The 16,370-nt window shown below is 43.3% G+C and overlaps 1 protein-coding gene across 4 annotated transcripts in view; it reads left to right on the top strand.

The window, feature by feature from the left end:
- The first annotated feature begins 1,078 nt into the window (after positions 1-1,078).
- Positions 1,079-16,370, top strand: part of ADIPOR2 (adiponectin receptor 2) — a 45,059-nt gene continuing 29,767 nt past the window's right edge. Inside the window, exon 1 of one of the 4 annotated variants that reach the window (XM_069003662.1) lies at positions 1,079-1,181. The gene's annotated coding sequence lies outside the window, so the exon portion shown is untranslated. Of the gene's footprint in view, positions 1,182-1,443; positions 1,557-7,731; positions 7,768-10,264; positions 10,319-16,370 lie in introns of those variants that run through there. The other 3 variants (XM_069003663.1, XM_069003665.1, XM_069003664.1) reach the window with 3 other exon arrangements.

Below are 16,370 nucleotides of genomic sequence, written 5' to 3'. Positions count from 1 at the left end.
CCTCCCAATCATCTCTTCTAATGCAAAAAAAATAGATTTCAACTGTCATTTAAACAGAGCTAAGAAACAACACATCATAGTAACAGCTTCAGGTCCTGCAGGAGAAGCCTGATGGATGGAGGGCATGAGCATGACATGATCATTGTATTATAATGGGGGTTTTATTATAATTATTTGGGGATTCACAGCTGCTGATCATGAGTCTTCTTGTCCTTTCTGGCATGTTCTGTTGGGCACCTTCCCCGCAGTGAGCTGTGCTGTGCCTGGGTGGCTCTGGGCCGTTCCCACAGGTGGCCTGTCTGTCATGGAAGTGCTGGGTGCCATGGGGCTTCCCGTGACACTGATTCGGATAGGACAGGGTGACACTGCTGCCTGCTCAGGGCACACAGGAAGCCGTGAAAAGGGGAACCCCCCTCCAGCCCGGAGGCCATCGCTGGGGGCTGGAAGCTCCCTTCTTTGCCAACCCCTGCCGTTCTTTGGCCACAACAATCCCATGTAGTGCTACGGGCTGGGGACAGAGTGGTTGGAAAGCCCGTTGGCAAAGGACCTGGGAGTGTTGGCTGACCATGAGCCAGTGTGCCCAGGTGGGCAAGCAGGCCACTGGCATTCTGGCTTGTATCAGGAACGAGAGCACAGTCTTAAACTGCGCCAGCTAAAGGCTTAGCTTGCACATTAGGAAGAAGTTGTTCACAGAAAGGGTGATTAGACACAGGAATGGGCTGCCCAGGGAGCCGGTGGAGTCACCGTCCCTGGGGTGTTTAGGAAGGAGTGGACACGGCCCTGCCCTGTCTAGCTAACATGGTGGTGTCTGGTCACGGGTTGGACCTGAGGATCCCAGAGCCCTTTCCCCACCGGTTCCATGAACCCGTTCCCGGCAGGGCAGGGGATGACCCCGGCTCCGGCCCCCGCTCCACCCTCGGTGCGGCTGCGCGGCCGCGGCGCCGCCTCCCTCCCTCCCTCCCTCCCTCCCTGCGCGGGCCGGGCCGGGCCGGGTCCGCTCCGCGTCCTTCCGGCCCGGGCGCGCAGCCGCGGCGGCGCGTCCCGCATTGGCGGCGGCGGCCTCGTGCGATGGTGACGCCGTAGGGCCGGAGGAGGCGGCGGCCGGGCCGGGCGGGCGGCGGCGGCGGCAGCGGCGGCCGCGGGACGGGGGCGGCGGCAGCACCTCCGCCGGCCGTTGCCAGGTGAGCGAGCGCCGGGGAGCCGCGGCCCCGCTCCGCTCCGCGGGGGCTGCGCGGCCCGGCCGCCCCCCCGCGGGGCCGGGGGTTCCCCGCCCGGGCGTGCGGCCGCTCGTCGGGGCGGCGGGAGGGACCCCGCGGCGGCGGGGCGCGGCCCGGGCTGGCGGCGCTCCCCGCGGGGCGGAGGGGCCGGGGGAGGCGGGCGGCGGGCGCTGCCCGCGCCGGGCCGGGCTTAGGCCCTGCGGGCGGGTGTCCGGGGCGGCGGCGAGCGGAGCCTGCGGTCAGGGAGTTCGCTCTGGGGCACGGCGGAGCGCCGGGGAATTGCCGGCTGCTGCAGGAGGCTTTAGGCCGGTGGAGCGCTCTAAGTGGGTCAAGAGCACCGTAAGTGGGTCTTGTTTATAGCCGTCCGTGCACTTGTTGCTTGTCAGGGCAGGGAAATCTGCTGCTGCGCCTGAAATCTTCTTACAGAGGCAATATAAATAATAATTCCTCCGCTTGCACAATATGGGAACCTTTTTTTACACGCAGAGTGTTTTTTAAGTGCATATATCTATAAACACTGGAATTACCAGCAGCAGATAACGTAATATAAATATTTGATATTAGAGTAGCCGCATTTTGGATATTCTCAAGTGGCATCGGAAGAAACTTTTTTAAAAGTTGGTTTGATTTTTTTTTTTTTCCTGAGAGAATCAGGTATTCATCTCTTGTTTGCTTGGGATGAACAACAAAGACGTTTAAACATATGGTAATCGCCTGGAAGACAAAGAAGAGATGACAGCTGTTGTTCTTTACTGGGGTTTTCAAGCAGTGTTAGTTTGTTTCTGTGTGTGTTGTAGCCTTACAAGTCAGTTGATTTTGTGGCTTCGGTAGATGTGTGGGCATTTGTTTTGAGAAAACCATTAATATTAAATTATAACTTTTTTTTTGTCTTACGGGCTTTGTCACTCTGTGTCTGTAAACCATCATGCAGTTGTCACATAGCAGAAAAGCTTTTAGATCTTACCCCTTGTTTAAAGAAACTTTGTGTTCTTCATGCAGCATTGAAGTTCTTCAGGCAGTTGAATTGTCTTGTGTATCACAACCGTGTTGTGTATTTTTAAAAATGGATTGACTTTCACGAAACTGGCCAGGCCCAGTGGGCAAACCCTTCTCGGCATAATCTGGTTTCAAGAGCTGATGTCTTAGAGTGCAATTTAAACTCTTGTTTTCACTCCCTTGCTGTAGTCAGTGTTGCAGAGTATTGAATTTCTGGCCCCATCCTGGCTCTGGTCTCCACAGATCTGTTCTGGAAGTCGGTGAAGAGCTGTGTGCTGCACTTCACTCTCAGTATCGTTGTAAAAATCCTCAGCTTTCAGAGGCGTTTCTGTAGTATTTCAGTGTGGAGGTGCTTGTTTGCTGCAGAACCTTAGTGAGACTACTTCAAATTGGTGGTGGCTGCTGTAACAGAGAAAAATATGTTTGTGATCGACTGAAGTAGGTGTTGTGTTATGGAATTATGGGTGCAGCACAATCATAAAACATGGCCTTGTTGTCTTTGGCTATGACCTAGTCTTGTTTATAGGAGAGAAGAAGTTTGTGTTTTGAGTTTGCTTTTTTCTTTTCCTGTAGGGTTGCAAGCCAGTTGCAGTTAAGAAGATTTCATGCTATGGTTCTTGCATTATAGGGATAACTTATAAATAATGTGTAAACTTCATCTGTTCTGTGACACTTAAACCTATATGAAGACTGTAAGTGTGTGTTAGTAGGCAACTTAAAAAGAAGGTCATTGTTGTGTTGGAAGTGTAAGATTAGTTGATAAAATACAGAAATGATTCCCTTGTCTGAGCTGACAACTAAATATGGTTGTGAATAAGGTTGTTGGCAGCTTTGCTGTGAAAGCCATGGAGGATAGTTGCTAATGTGGAAAACTGAATCAGAATAAGTGATGGAGGAGCTAAAAGCTGCATCCCAACTCAGCCCAGGTTTTCAAAATGATGCTTTCTGAGTGTAAATCAGATATGAAAACATAACGTAGTGTGAAGGACAAGAGTGTATTTTTGGCTTCTTCAAGCAAAATCTTTCATGGTGAAAATTTCTTCAACAGATTCTTATATATTATATGTATATTCTCAAGTATAGATCGAAAATGCGATGGGTATAGGAGCTGAAATTGAAAGAGACAAGAGAGCCAGAGCCATGGGGCTTTCCATCACCCCATTACCCCAGTCTTTGCCCTGATGGAGTTGGATCAGTGCTGTTGAACTGGTGACGCTGCTACGAGTTTGTCCAAGTGGCTAGTGACCAGTGGTTTTGGCAATGTGGGTGAGATTCAGACTGGAAAGCTGACTCCTGGACACACAGGATTAAAAGGCTGGGCTTTGGAAAGCCTGTGCTTGCTCTAGACAAGTGTTTCTGTAGATCTGTGGTGAAGGAAAATTAATGGGAATTGGCAGGGCATGTAATGCCAGTGATTTTAATGCTTGGATCTCTGCTCTTATGTCTTCAGTTGCATGTTCAAGGAGCTGTGTCGAGCATTCATGTACGAAAGATGCTCAATATTAGGCACTAAAAATTTTGCAGGTTTTACAGGTTTTGGATTGCATAACCATATTGTCCAAGACACTGTGCAAAGCAACAAGGCTAGCTTTCGTCAGTGGAGATGCTGTTTGTGCATGAGGAAAATCTTGATAAGGAAACGTCAGGAGGTCGTCGGATTATTATGCCATCAGCAATTCAAATCCTTGAACAGAAGTAGTTCTGAAATGGAAATAGCAATTTTGAGTATTTATGATTTGGAAGTGTCTGTCTGAGTCATTCAGTGAATTTTCTGACAGACGGTGTTGGTAGATTTGAAAAGACGTTACACAAGATAATGGTGGTGATTATGAAAAAGTACTTGGGACAGTGTTTAAGGGGAGGGCTGTTATTTTAGACTGTATTGTTTTCTGATAGAACTTGTTTTAAATGCCTTGTCTTTTTACAAGACATTATATTTCAGCCAGTTGTGCTTAACATGGTGGCTGTCTGCCTCTGCTTTTTAAAGCACTCTGTTTGTCAAGACAAGTATAACAAAGAAACCGGTTTTAGAAAATTAAGAATATGGAAACAAATAAGATGCTAGTTCTGATTCTTCAGGAAACTGATTTCTGAAAACATTTTTAACTTTGATTTGTTTATTTGAATATGCTCCTACTACTGGAACATTTGACTTTTGAAGTAGGGTACTGCAGGTCAGTGTGTAAACTGATAAGAAGCAGGAGGTGAGTTGTTTTCACATAGTTCCTGTTACAGAGCTTTGAAGGGAGCAACCCCTTGCCTTTTGTATTGTGGAGTGAGAGATTCAGGCTTTTACCATCATGTAACCATAAAACTCAACTTGCCCAGTGATTACATGTGTTTTCTGGAAAGCTTGTCTCAATGGTTTTACATAAAAATACAACCATAGTCCAGTTTGAGGATGAACCTCAAGGTTTCCTTTCAGGACAGAGTGACAGACTTTCTGTTCCCAGAGGCTGTTCCCCACGCTGGGATGTGGCAGATGTGGCAGCTGGTGTGGCAATAAGCAGGCAGCCTCTCTCAGGAAAGGAGTTGCCACACAGTTGCTACTTGATTTGAGAAATAGCAAAGAACTTGAAGTTAAGGTGCTTAGAAATATGAAAAGCAAATATTATATGTCTAAATAGCATTTTGCTTTCTGATTTAACTCATTTATTCTGGAGTTGCAGGTCTCTGCTGGGCTGTTGGTGGAGGAGGGGGTCTCTTTTTCTGACCAGGAAATGCAGGGACATCTCAGGGCTGTCTTGTGGTTAAATTGACTGCAGAAAGGTGTCTTCAAACATATAGGTGGATATAAATTTCACAGCACCCGTAACTGTCAGTGTAGAAAAATGTGCTGCATGGTTCAGATGGATTTCAATAGCTGTGAAAATGCAGTGGAGTCTGCTGGGATGTGCCAGCTGCTGTAGCACTCTGTGAACAGGACTAATTAAGCCCTTGTGAGAACAGAAAATAGTCAGGCACTATTTACAGGAGGAAAGTGTTGGAACAGGCAGAGCTATAATCATTGGCTCTGAGGTACCTTTAGACAGCAGTAGGCAAGAGAGTAGACAATTTACTTGCACAATGGGCTGAAAGTCGTATCTGAATACCCAGAGTGGGTATTTCAGTGTTCTTCTAGCACATCTAAGTGCATGGCAAACTTCTTTTGAGACCTGCTATGGGAAAGGCTACTTCCTTTTTTTTGCCCTGTTTTATTCTCTTCCTTCTGCTAGTATTTTATCTCAGAATGCTGAATGTTTGTGTTTCTCACCTAATGGGGAAAACCAAACTTAACACCAGATAGAGATGTCATAATGTTACAGTGTTGCCTGCATTTGAATAGGTCCTGTAAGAGTCTAGCTGTCTGCCAGAGAGAATGGTTGTTTTTTTAAGGGTGTCTGTGATCATCTGCATATATGTAAAGATAAGGTGTCACTAGGCTGCTTTATCACAGCCACACCAAAGCCATTTCTCCTATCTGTTCATGCAGTTTTCCTCCTCCTCTTCTTAACCAAATTAAATGCTCTTTTTCCCTAACATGTTTGGTTCCATCTGCTTAGAGGATTGCAGAGACTGCCATTCCTTGTTTGAAGCCAAGGTCAATTGTGCTGCTCTGTTTAGGTCTAGAGGATGACAATTTATGTGCTGTGGAACTTTCTGGATCACTGGGTGTGTTAAGCAGTCCTACAACTTCTAGATAAGGGTCATTTTGCTGGTAGGAGCCTTTAGTGGGCTTTTCTCTGTTTTAATGACAGCATTGTGGTGAGGTTCCTGTTTTAGCTCCTTACTGATGGATGTTTTTTACTTGTCAAGTTTGATTTTTCTCAAAATGTTGTCATAAGTGTGTGTTAGTAAATTGGGTGTTCATGGATATTTGAATAACAGGGTGTTCCTGGAGGGAACAAGCCATGGGCCTTCCTGCTATATGAAATACTTTCTTCATGTAATTCATTAAAGGCACTTACTTGTGCTCCTTTGGTTTCTTGTGCAAACTACTTGGTAGGTGATACTAGATTTTGGGAGGTGTAACCATGATAAGAACTTCAAGATCAGGTATGTCTGTACATTGTTTCTGTTTTTTGTAAAATGCAGAACTTGTGATGGAAATGAGATAGTTGAATAGAAGCAGTAAAAGCTGTCTTTTGAGAGCAAATGCCAGCTCTGGCTTCTTAGATTAAATCTGAATGGTAAAATTCCTTTAGCTGGTGGTAAAACTCCAGAAGTTAATCTTTAACTCTTGCTTGTATTGGAAACATATCCATGTCTCCTGGACAGCAGTGGGAGCAGTTTGAAAAAGCCATGCAGTGCAAAGACAAGTATAGCTGAGACTGACTATATCTCAGTCCTGAGAGTCCTGGCAGGCTTTTAGCTGCAGGGAAAGGGATTTTATAGCACTTGGAGCAAGGAAGTGGCTGGCTAGTAGGACTTGGGGTGAGGAGTCACATGCGTTTCAGCATCTCTCAGCTGACAGCTTAGGTATGCTTTTGTCATGAAGATCTCTGCACTGCATTTCCTGGTGGGCTGCTCCTGAGACTGAGCAGTTGCCGTTCCCTGGTGTAAACGGTAGGATTTACCTTTCCTGTTTTCTTTCCTAATGCTTTAATTTGTGTGTTGGTCTCCATGGTTGGTGGATTTTGTGGGCATGTATTACTAAGACAGATACAAAAGCTGTGGAGGTAAGTTAGTGGTGTTGGAATCTGGTGCTTTCAGACATTGAGATGATACAGCCAATTTGCTCATGGAGAACAATGTGCTTTGCAAATTTGTTAGTTTAAGAATTATTTGTGTGTCCGTGTATTCCCTAGAATGGCATATGGCACTGCAAGGCTGGTCCTAGCAATGTTTTGCTCTTCTCAATATTAATCTTTTAGGCAAATAGATTTTGTTTTAATGGAACATGGCTGTAGAAATAAAAGTAAGAGCCTACTCATAATTTTTATTAAAGTAGATATGTGACAAAGCGCCAACTATTGGCTTTCTGCCTGCTGTACCTTCAGTGGGGAACAGAATGGATTATTTTCTGAGATGAGTGTTCTGAGAGTTGAGAAAAGCATAACAAAGTCAACAAAAGCTTTACTTAGTGGTTTTCTGACCTTTACATATTCCAAGCTAGAAGGAGGATGCTGAAAAAGGCCTCTGTCATGGTTATCTTAATGTCCATAGTTAAGTGCAACTGCTCTTTGACTTCCTGCTCTGTGGCATTTCAGTAATTGGCAACCATGTGAAATCCACAGTATTACAGAAATAGTTCAATAATAGATATCTTACAAAAATCCTTTCCTTTTTACGAGCTTCACTAATGCAGGGAAGGAGTTGCTAGGTAGCTTAGACGTGATTTGTAAGGTATTTCTCAAGGGGCAATTTTCAAATACATTTTTTGGTATAGAAGAGGAATACTAAATTTAAATATAAATACTATATTATTTAAATATATACCAGTTATTTGTTCTCTTTTTAGATCATCCCCCAGAAACAGAGTATAATTTGCTAAAGTCTCCTTTCTCTCTATTAGGATTTTTCATAGGTGTTTGTTCTGGCGTTCTTGTATCAACCAGGACTGTAAAGAAAGAAGGTCAGTAATAAAATGTTAAAACTTTCTGGGTTACAAAAGAAATCTTTGATTTAGTAAGAAGTGACTTGTTGCTAAAATAACTGAGGAGGTGTCTATTGGTTTTAGTTACTTTGTCTGTAAAACTCTTCTACTTTGGCCTTGAACCTCTGCTCTAGAGTTTAAGGGTAGGATGTATCAGAATACATCCTCTGCCTTGAAGGCAAAGTCAATTCCAAGTTAAGCTTGTCCTTGATGGACAGCAAGAGAAGCTGACCAAGTTTCAGAGCCCTGGCATAAACGTTTGTGTCGCAAACGTCCGAGCAGCGCGTGATGCTGTTGAAAATGCCAGTTGTGACAAGTGATTTGGAAGGACTCCAGGATACGGCTCAGTGTGGGGAAAGGGAGATGATGCCCAACACTGTCGGAGATGTTACTCCACAGTCTCAAATACTCAGATAAGGTCAGGGTTGATGTAGCAGCACAGCTCTGCAGACTGTGGGTAACCAGAGCAGGTGTTGGGTTGGGAGCAGCAGAGTCTTAAAATGCTGTTGGAAGGGTGGTACAAGATGCTCTCAGAAGCACGTTAGTTTTTCATTCCTTCGTGCAAGCCCTTTCCAGCGGACTTTTGCTGTATCGGTTAACTGGATCAAACAGCCCCTTGTTACACATCACAGTAAAGGCATTGTGAGAAACAAAGCATGATCACAGAACCCATGACTGTTTTCCTCTGAAAACTCATGTCTTGGCTCTGCTTCAATAGTTCATTATTATCCAAGTGCCTGAGGGCTTATCTGCCTGCAAGACTCACATGAGTGTTTTCTGTAGGCTAAGGCCATCCTTGAGAAGGCACAATTGCACATTCCTGTTCTTTAAACAGTAAGTGTGATGTGCCCAGTAGTTCTTGTACTACCACCTGAAATCGCATTACATTTTCAGAGATTATCACATGTAGACATTAAAACTTCCTTAAAGCTCAGTGCTTCCTTCTTGAAGGTCCTGTTTTGAGGTAACACTTTCTCATTTCAAGCCGAAGGGACTCATGAATTGGACAGTAATGGAAGTAATGCCTTTGTAATAAATGAACAGTTCATAAGTGTATTATTTGTTACAACAGTCAGAGTCACAGGTAACACTGGTGGTATTTGGGGTTGACCAAAGCATAGTTGTATAATTCCTATCGTAGAATGTCATTTAGTCATGCTAATGATGGAGCAATTGAGAATTACTGGCACTTAAAATTAATTACTAGGCAAACATAAAAAGGAAAGGTGGGGAATATACTCATTACTGCTGCTTGCATCCGAGACTGCTTCTTCAGGGGATGTGACAGGTACCAATATATTGTACTGCTTGTGGGGATCCAGTTGCTAAGCAAACATGCAGGATGTGTATGTTAAAACTGCTTTTCTTCAGGGATTGCCCAGCAGTCTTTATTCATCTTTGAGCTTTTGGTTTGTTTGTACTGAAATCTTGGATCATCTGGTAAGTCATCTAGAGAATTGATTATATTAGGAAGCAAGTGGTCTGCTAGTGAAAACCAGTTCTGCTTTCTACTGGAAATGTTGAGTAAGGAAGCCATGCAACTGGGGAGGTTTTAAACTGTTGGATGTAAGACTTTGTATAGAAATATTACCAGCACTTACTGTACATAATGTAGTATGTGTAATGTTGGAGCCAGATTTTCTGTCTTGTGTACTACTTGCAGTATGGATGAAGTAGGTTGTATAAATTACAAGCCTTCCCTCCTCCACTGGACTGCAATGAATGTCAGATTGAGGCTGTCATGCTGGTTCTTTACAACTCCAGCGACACAGGATCCTAAGATAAACTCAGCCTTCATTTAGGGAAATTTTTAGGCTTTAACAACATGCCATGAAGTGAAGCAGAGAAAATGGAAATGGATTACAGGAAAAGTCTTCTGTGTTCGTTGCTGTTTTCATGCTGTAATATTTATGTCATAGAGGATCTCTCCCAAGCTCTGATTTCAAACTCCCATGTGGACCAAAAGCAACATTTTATATGGCTTGACAAAGGTCCCTTTTCACTAACTTCAAGTGACCTGAGGCAGATTAACATGCAGATGAATGTATTTGACAGTAATAAATCAGCTTTAACAAGTACCAAGGCAGAGATTTGTTTGGCAGAGAGTTTGGATAAGATACGGTATCTGGAGTTAAGTTGAACGTTTTGTAGAGAATGATATAGTGGAGATGGTTGAAAATTTCCTGCTTTCCTTGGTTTTGTGCTGATGCATCTTTATGCAATTTAGCTGTAACTGTGTGGAGTTTTAAGTCAAATTTATCTGGGTGAGTGAGCCTACAAAAATGGAAGGATGTTAATTTAGATGAATGCATTCATTTTGTCATCCAGCGTGATGTAAATGTTTACAAGCTGCTGCGTAGGACACAGACTCCTTGGACTTTTTCCCCTCTCTGTATAAATTTATTATCTAGTTTTTAGTTTTCTTGGAGAAACAGCCTTCATGTTGATTAGACATCTTTCTTGTAGGAATCTTGGACTGTAACCTTTCCAAGCTTGAATACAAACATCAAGAACCGGTGAGGAATCTGAGGTGAGAGAAATTGATCTGTGCTTCCTCATTTGTAGCACAGCTGTTTGTCAGAGAGCAGTAACAAATTAGAGCTAGGAGTACTTGGTGTGTTGGGGAAAATTATTGCAGGGGTTAAGATAACTGCTGTGTGTTACTCCATGTGGAAGGTACAAGATCTGTTTGTTTCATTGTTCTGTGCTGTATTTCTCAGAAATTTGAATGTTTCTGCAACAAGGTGACAGTGCGACAAGTGGGGCTTCCAAACTGAAGTTGATTGTGTAGGTGAGTTGCAGGAGAACATAAACCAGTCAGAGACAGGACTGGAAGATGTCATTCTTTTTCTCTTCAGGAGGAATACTGTAGCAATGAATCAAGGAATTAATAGGATTGGGTTTTTTTTGAAGGGTTTGTTTTGTTTATTTTTCAGTTTTGTGAGTTGGGGGGGTTTATGCATGAGGTTGGGTATTTTTGCTTAGTTTTTTCTTTTCCATTTGCTCTTACTGTTCTGACTTTTGTTAGTGGAAATCAGTGATATCAAATTGCTGTGTGTCAGTTTAAACACTATCCCTGGAAGAAGTTAAAAGTCATAGTTAACAGATTTTATCTAATCTGTATGTAAGAACAGAAACTGGGGCACACTGAGTGCTTTGATTTCTTTAAGTCTCTGGAAAAAAGCAAGTTAATTCCATCGAAACTTGAAATTCCAGGATAGCTGTAACATAAACTAGTAAAACTTCCCCTGCATCAGGATTCTGCCTTCATTGTGGAGTTGCTGCTTAGGCTTCTGCCCCCTGAGGCTCTCTGAGCACCCTCTTGTGTGTAATCCAAGCAGGCTGTGTGATATCCACCCGTGTGCCTCCAAGCCCTGCTGTTGAAGCATCTTTGTGTTCTTGTGCTTCACTTGCTCAATTTCCTTGCGCCTGTGTGTCACCCACGCACAAAGTGACAAGACCTCCTTGAAGGAGAGAGGCCAAGAAGCTTTGGGCTGGTTGTGCTCAGCAGGTCCTGTGTGTCAGTAGAGCTGAGGTGGTGGGGAGTGTGAGAGTTGTGCCCCGGCCGTGTTCACGGCACGGTTCACTTGATGTGTCCCTGGCTGCAGGATGAAATCCTGACGTGCGTGTGCCAAATGTGCCAGCTTGCAGCACCTCTCACTGAGCCTTTGACTGTGCTTTGTCCCTGACCTTTCTAGTTATACCCTCTGAGTCTGCAGCCTGGCCAAGTTGCAGGACCACCTACCAGTCCCAGCCAAGCTGACCATTCAGGGGAGAAGGAAGAAACTTGGCAGCCACAGGGTTTTTCTGTCCCCTTGTCCTCTTACATAAGTCGCTGGCCAGATCCTCTCAGGGGTAGTGCCTACTGGCTTTGGGGAGCTACTGGTATTCTTAGGGTGCTTTGCCTGGTATCCCTAGGAAATTTTCTGTTTCAACCCTCATCCTTTCTTCTGTGGAGTTGTTTGTTTTCTGTCTCATAATAATTTTACTTCTTCCTGTTGTATTTCATTTCTGTGCATTAGGCCGTTTCCTCAGAGAGAACTCTTTTAGTGAGTTTTTAGTGAGGATGTCCATCCCCTAAGGAAGAAAATAGGTTCAAACCATGAATGTGCAAGCTACATTACATAAATGCACACTGGTATTCAGGGGTTTCTTGAGCTAAAGGTGGCTTCATGTGCTTAATACCCTTCGATGGATTTACCCTGTATGTTTGTCCATTTTCCCTGTGGATCCTTATCCTGTAGCAAGAAGTTCCAAGTTTTACCTATTGCTGTGTCAAAAATGACTTTTTTGTGTTTGAGGTCGCCTAACGTGATCTTCTAACTCTGTGTGGCCTTACCTTGGTTGATGGGCAGTGGTTGGTATCTTCACTTTCTCTTCCTGCTGTTTGGGGTGGTGTTGTTGTAGACCCGAAGATTAGGAACCCTTGTGCTGTGTTGAAATCTTAACTGCAATTTTGAGTGGTCACCTCTGGTTTTACATAAAGCTTGCTGTCCTATCACAAAGGAAATCTTCTCTCAAATAATCTAGTACATGTGTAAAATGTGATGTAAAACTTACGAACTGTTACAGATTAACTAGCACATATTAAAGGTAGATACTAGATTTTGTATTTCATAAATTCAAGGCTTGTTTCACTTCTTACTTGTTTACTTAACTACCAGCTGCTTGCTTATCTACATAAGTCAGGACTTGCCTGGTTATCTGGGCAGGTCAATGGTCCTCCAAGGTTTTCCTTCTGCTTTTTCTAATGTATTAAATTCATGGCACTGGTTATTGACTTTCCTTAGGACTTACAGCCTGTCAGTGTCTACTTTTTTTTCCAAAATCATATCTGCCACTACTGTCCTGTCAATACTGGAAGAACCTTTCATGCTTTCCATAATAGTGTACCTGGGGATACCAGTGGGGAAGGCTCTGTTCAGGTCTGACCCCCTGTCTGGAGTTCTCAGCTGGAGAACTCAGCTGAGTACATCTTTGGCATATGAATTAGTGGCTGGCTTCTATATGTAGCACTCTCAGTCTCTGCTGAGAAGCTTGGCCTGTGTCTTCTGTCTGCCTGTGCACATCAGGTGAATCTAAAGAGCTGTGTTGCATCTCGGTCACAACTGTGGATATGGTAGTTTGTCTTCACATCAAAATTATATTCGATAGCTTATTTTTCTTACAGAGAGGGAACAGACTTAGCCTAGAATGAGATCCTTTATTTGCTAACTCCATGGACAGTAGGTGTTGTGTCAGCCTAAGGTATTTTTTTCTTCTTTCCAGAGCAGTTTATCTGTCTTAGTTCTACATGTCTTAATACCCCTTATAGATGCAGGTGGGCTAGGGCAAGAGTACCTTCAGTAAGTATTTGAAAACTAGGACAAATAACTATTCAGTAGTTTGCTGACCCAGTTCTTGCCTTCTGTTCCTGTTCCTCCTGTCTGGGCCCTTGTCCAGGAAATCAACTGAAATTCCTAGCCTTCCTACTCTTAAGATTGTGAAGGCTTATTGACTCAGCCACGTTTCCTTCCTGTTCTTAGGGTTTCTTAAAGAAATGGAATGTCTTCTATGATGTCTGCAGATTCTTTCTGCAAACAGAAGGCACAGACAGTGAGTGCCTGGCTCACTGTTTTGTGTTTAGGTGCTGTTGTAGGAGAGTGTGTATGTGTATGAAAGGCCCTTAAGGTACAGAACAGCACTGACAGGTCACTCCAGCAGAGTTCCCTCTCTGGGCAGAGAATGTTACCAGTTCGGGTGGCCCATTCGGTTGCTTTTCCTGGGGCTGTTTCAGACCTTGTTGTTCTATTGTAATTTTCCTGTAACACTTTAAAGATAACCATGGATGGAGTCTTGCATTCCTTCTCCTTTGTTGTTATGTTCTTTATGGTAAAGAGGAAGTACCCCTTGTGCATGTGGCTATTTATAAAAGTAACATGCATGCAAGTAAGGCCAAGAACTTATTGTTGGTACAATGGAAATCTTAGCAGTGTGACTCAGTTTTGCTTTATGAACGTCTCCCTAATGATTCTAAGAAGAATGTGGCAGTTACATCCACGAAATGTTACCAAACACAGCTAAAATTGTAACACACGGACTTTTTGGTTTCTGTCCCGTCTCTGTGATTTGTTTTCACCCTTCCATTGCTGCTCTGGGTCTTTATGTCAGCAGCTTTGGACTGCTGGAGAGGGTAACGGAGGTTGTTAGCCCTAGGAATCATTTGCTGAGAGGGGTGTGATGTTGCTGTTCCCTGTTTTTTCTTCCTCCCTCCAGGATCCACTTGAGTTTCCTTGGTATCTTTGCTAATATGCTTTTATTCCTCTTTTCTTTCTTCATTGCTCTAAAGCTCCAGATTATGTCTGAATTTACTTTATACAGTGCCCCTTATGTATGTTAGTTACAATTTCTTTGTTACCCCTAAAGCCGGCTTTGTCCAGCTACAGGTCTGCCTTTTTTAACTGTCCTTTAATGAGTTCTTTAGCTGTGGGGTCTCCATGTGGCAAGGCTGTGTCCTGTCTCGTATCCCATGCCTGTACTCCTGTGTGCTGCATCCTGCCTCTCCACTGTTGTCATGCTAGGCCGGTATTTCTCAACATCGTTGAAAATTCCTTTTTCTGTGGAGTATAACTAGAGGTTGTATCACACCAAGGTAAGCAAAAGTCAATGGCATCTGGGCAGTTAGAAAAGCTCCTGTCACAGCTAAACTGCATAAAAGCTGAAGTTCTGACAGAGGAAACGTGATAAACCTCAGTGCTGGCCTTGTGGCTCGATATGGATGGAGCACGTGGGCTCCTGCTGGCACTGGCAGTGCTGCATGTACAGGGTTGCACGTTTGTGATTTTCCCCTCGTTCAATGTCCCCAGATCCCTGCATGTCCCTTGCAAGTCTAGGAAGGAAGGGTGTTGCAGACCCCCTTGTGACTCCAGGCTCTGGAGCAGGAGTAAATGATCCTGGATAAATCCTATCTTTTGTATCTTACCTTACCATGTGGGGATCTGTGTAGGTGTGAGGGTAGTCAGTGGTGCTTAACTGTGATACACATCCATCATTGCTTACTGTAAATGCTTCACATAATGCTGTGATTCCTTTTGTGAATTTCGTAATTAGAGTAAATGCTGTATTTTACCCATGATAAAGGCAACCTGGAGGTCTGACTTCAACTTTTTCTGTTTATGTGAAATTTAGCCTTTATTCCTGTTTTGTAATAGATTTTTGTAAGTATAAGCATTGTGTCTGTTTCCCTCAAGGAATTTGTTGCTTAATCTGCTGTTGCTGGTATTTTATGTTGTAAATTATCTTCTGTAAATAGTTTGCCAGAAAAAATAATCTTTATTTTCCTGTAATGGTGCTGATTGTCATTAATCCAGTGTTACAGCCAGTCCCCATTGTACTTAGCAAGCAGTGTAGTTCTGTTACCAAAGGGTGGATGGCAATTACATGCTCCAAAGTAGGGACACAGTATTTTTTTTGCACTGGAAGTATCTAGAAGGTAAGTGCTCCTCATTGCCCAGCTCATTTACAGCGGTTTTTTTCCTCAACTCCATTGTGTGTTTGGGGGACTTTTCTGGTTTTGAGGGGGTTTTTTGAGTTGAAAGCGATGTGGATCATATACACACGCATCCCCATCATCACCCCCCCCGCCCCGTGGTTATCTGAATGCACCAGTAAGTGGTGCCAAGTTGTGGAAAACATCTAAGGTGCATATTCACAAAATGCTTCCTGATTACCTGTAAATGAACATGAAGCATGTTTATGATCTTAAGCTGTTTCAAACTTAGAATTTACACTGGTATAGCTGTACTGGTTAGACCAAAGACTGCAGCAAAAACCTCTGTGGGGAACACAGTGGTACCAGCAAAAAGTATTTTGGTCAAACAAACCACAGCAAGATGACGTTTTGTGTGAGTGTCTTGGTCTAGGACCCGCAGATGTGTTTTGAGTTCAAGCTATATCCCCACTTCATTTTAGCAGTATATTCTCATAAGTAGACTGTGGGTGTTTTGAAATCTCTCCTTAGTCATAGGACAGTAGAAAGTAAAAGATTAGCTTAACATTTCTACTTTTAAATTGCGTCAGTGATGTCTTATGATATCAGTGTCTTTCGTCTTGGTTCAGAAGTCAAGATGATTTTGAACTATGTTACACAAAAGATATTTGTGTCTGAAGGAGTGGCACTAAATGTAGAGGAGACTAATGTTCACATCAGCTTTTCTTAACTCTCAATAATATTTGTCTTTTAAAACTGAAATTATTCTCTGGCCATTGCATTAAGGAAGTTAAAATAAGTAATTGATAATTAGCTTTACCTGGTCTTATGTGGAACTTTAGCCACTTGACTAAATCTGCTTCTAATTGGCATAAATTAGATACAGTCCTAGTTATGGTGGATCTGCTTCTTTTCCTTGAATTTTGGTGGTTAAGAAAGAATCTGAAAGATGATGCACCACTTTTTTGATCCTAGACTGATACAATTCTGTGGATTGTATTTTCAAAATGTTCTTGTAGAATTTTTGCTACAGAAAAGTAGCAGCGTTTTAGTTGTCTGACTTGTGGCAAAACAACATCATGGCTTTTGAGGAGAGGGGTATGTGCTGCTTTCA

The sequence above is a fragment of the Aphelocoma coerulescens genome, chromosome 1A (assembly GCF_041296385.1).
Source record: "Aphelocoma coerulescens isolate FSJ_1873_10779 chromosome 1A, UR_Acoe_1.0, whole genome shotgun sequence".
NCBI lineage: Eukaryota > Metazoa > Chordata > Aves > Passeriformes > Corvidae > Aphelocoma > Aphelocoma coerulescens.
This window is presented reverse-complemented; position numbering and strand designations above follow the sequence as displayed.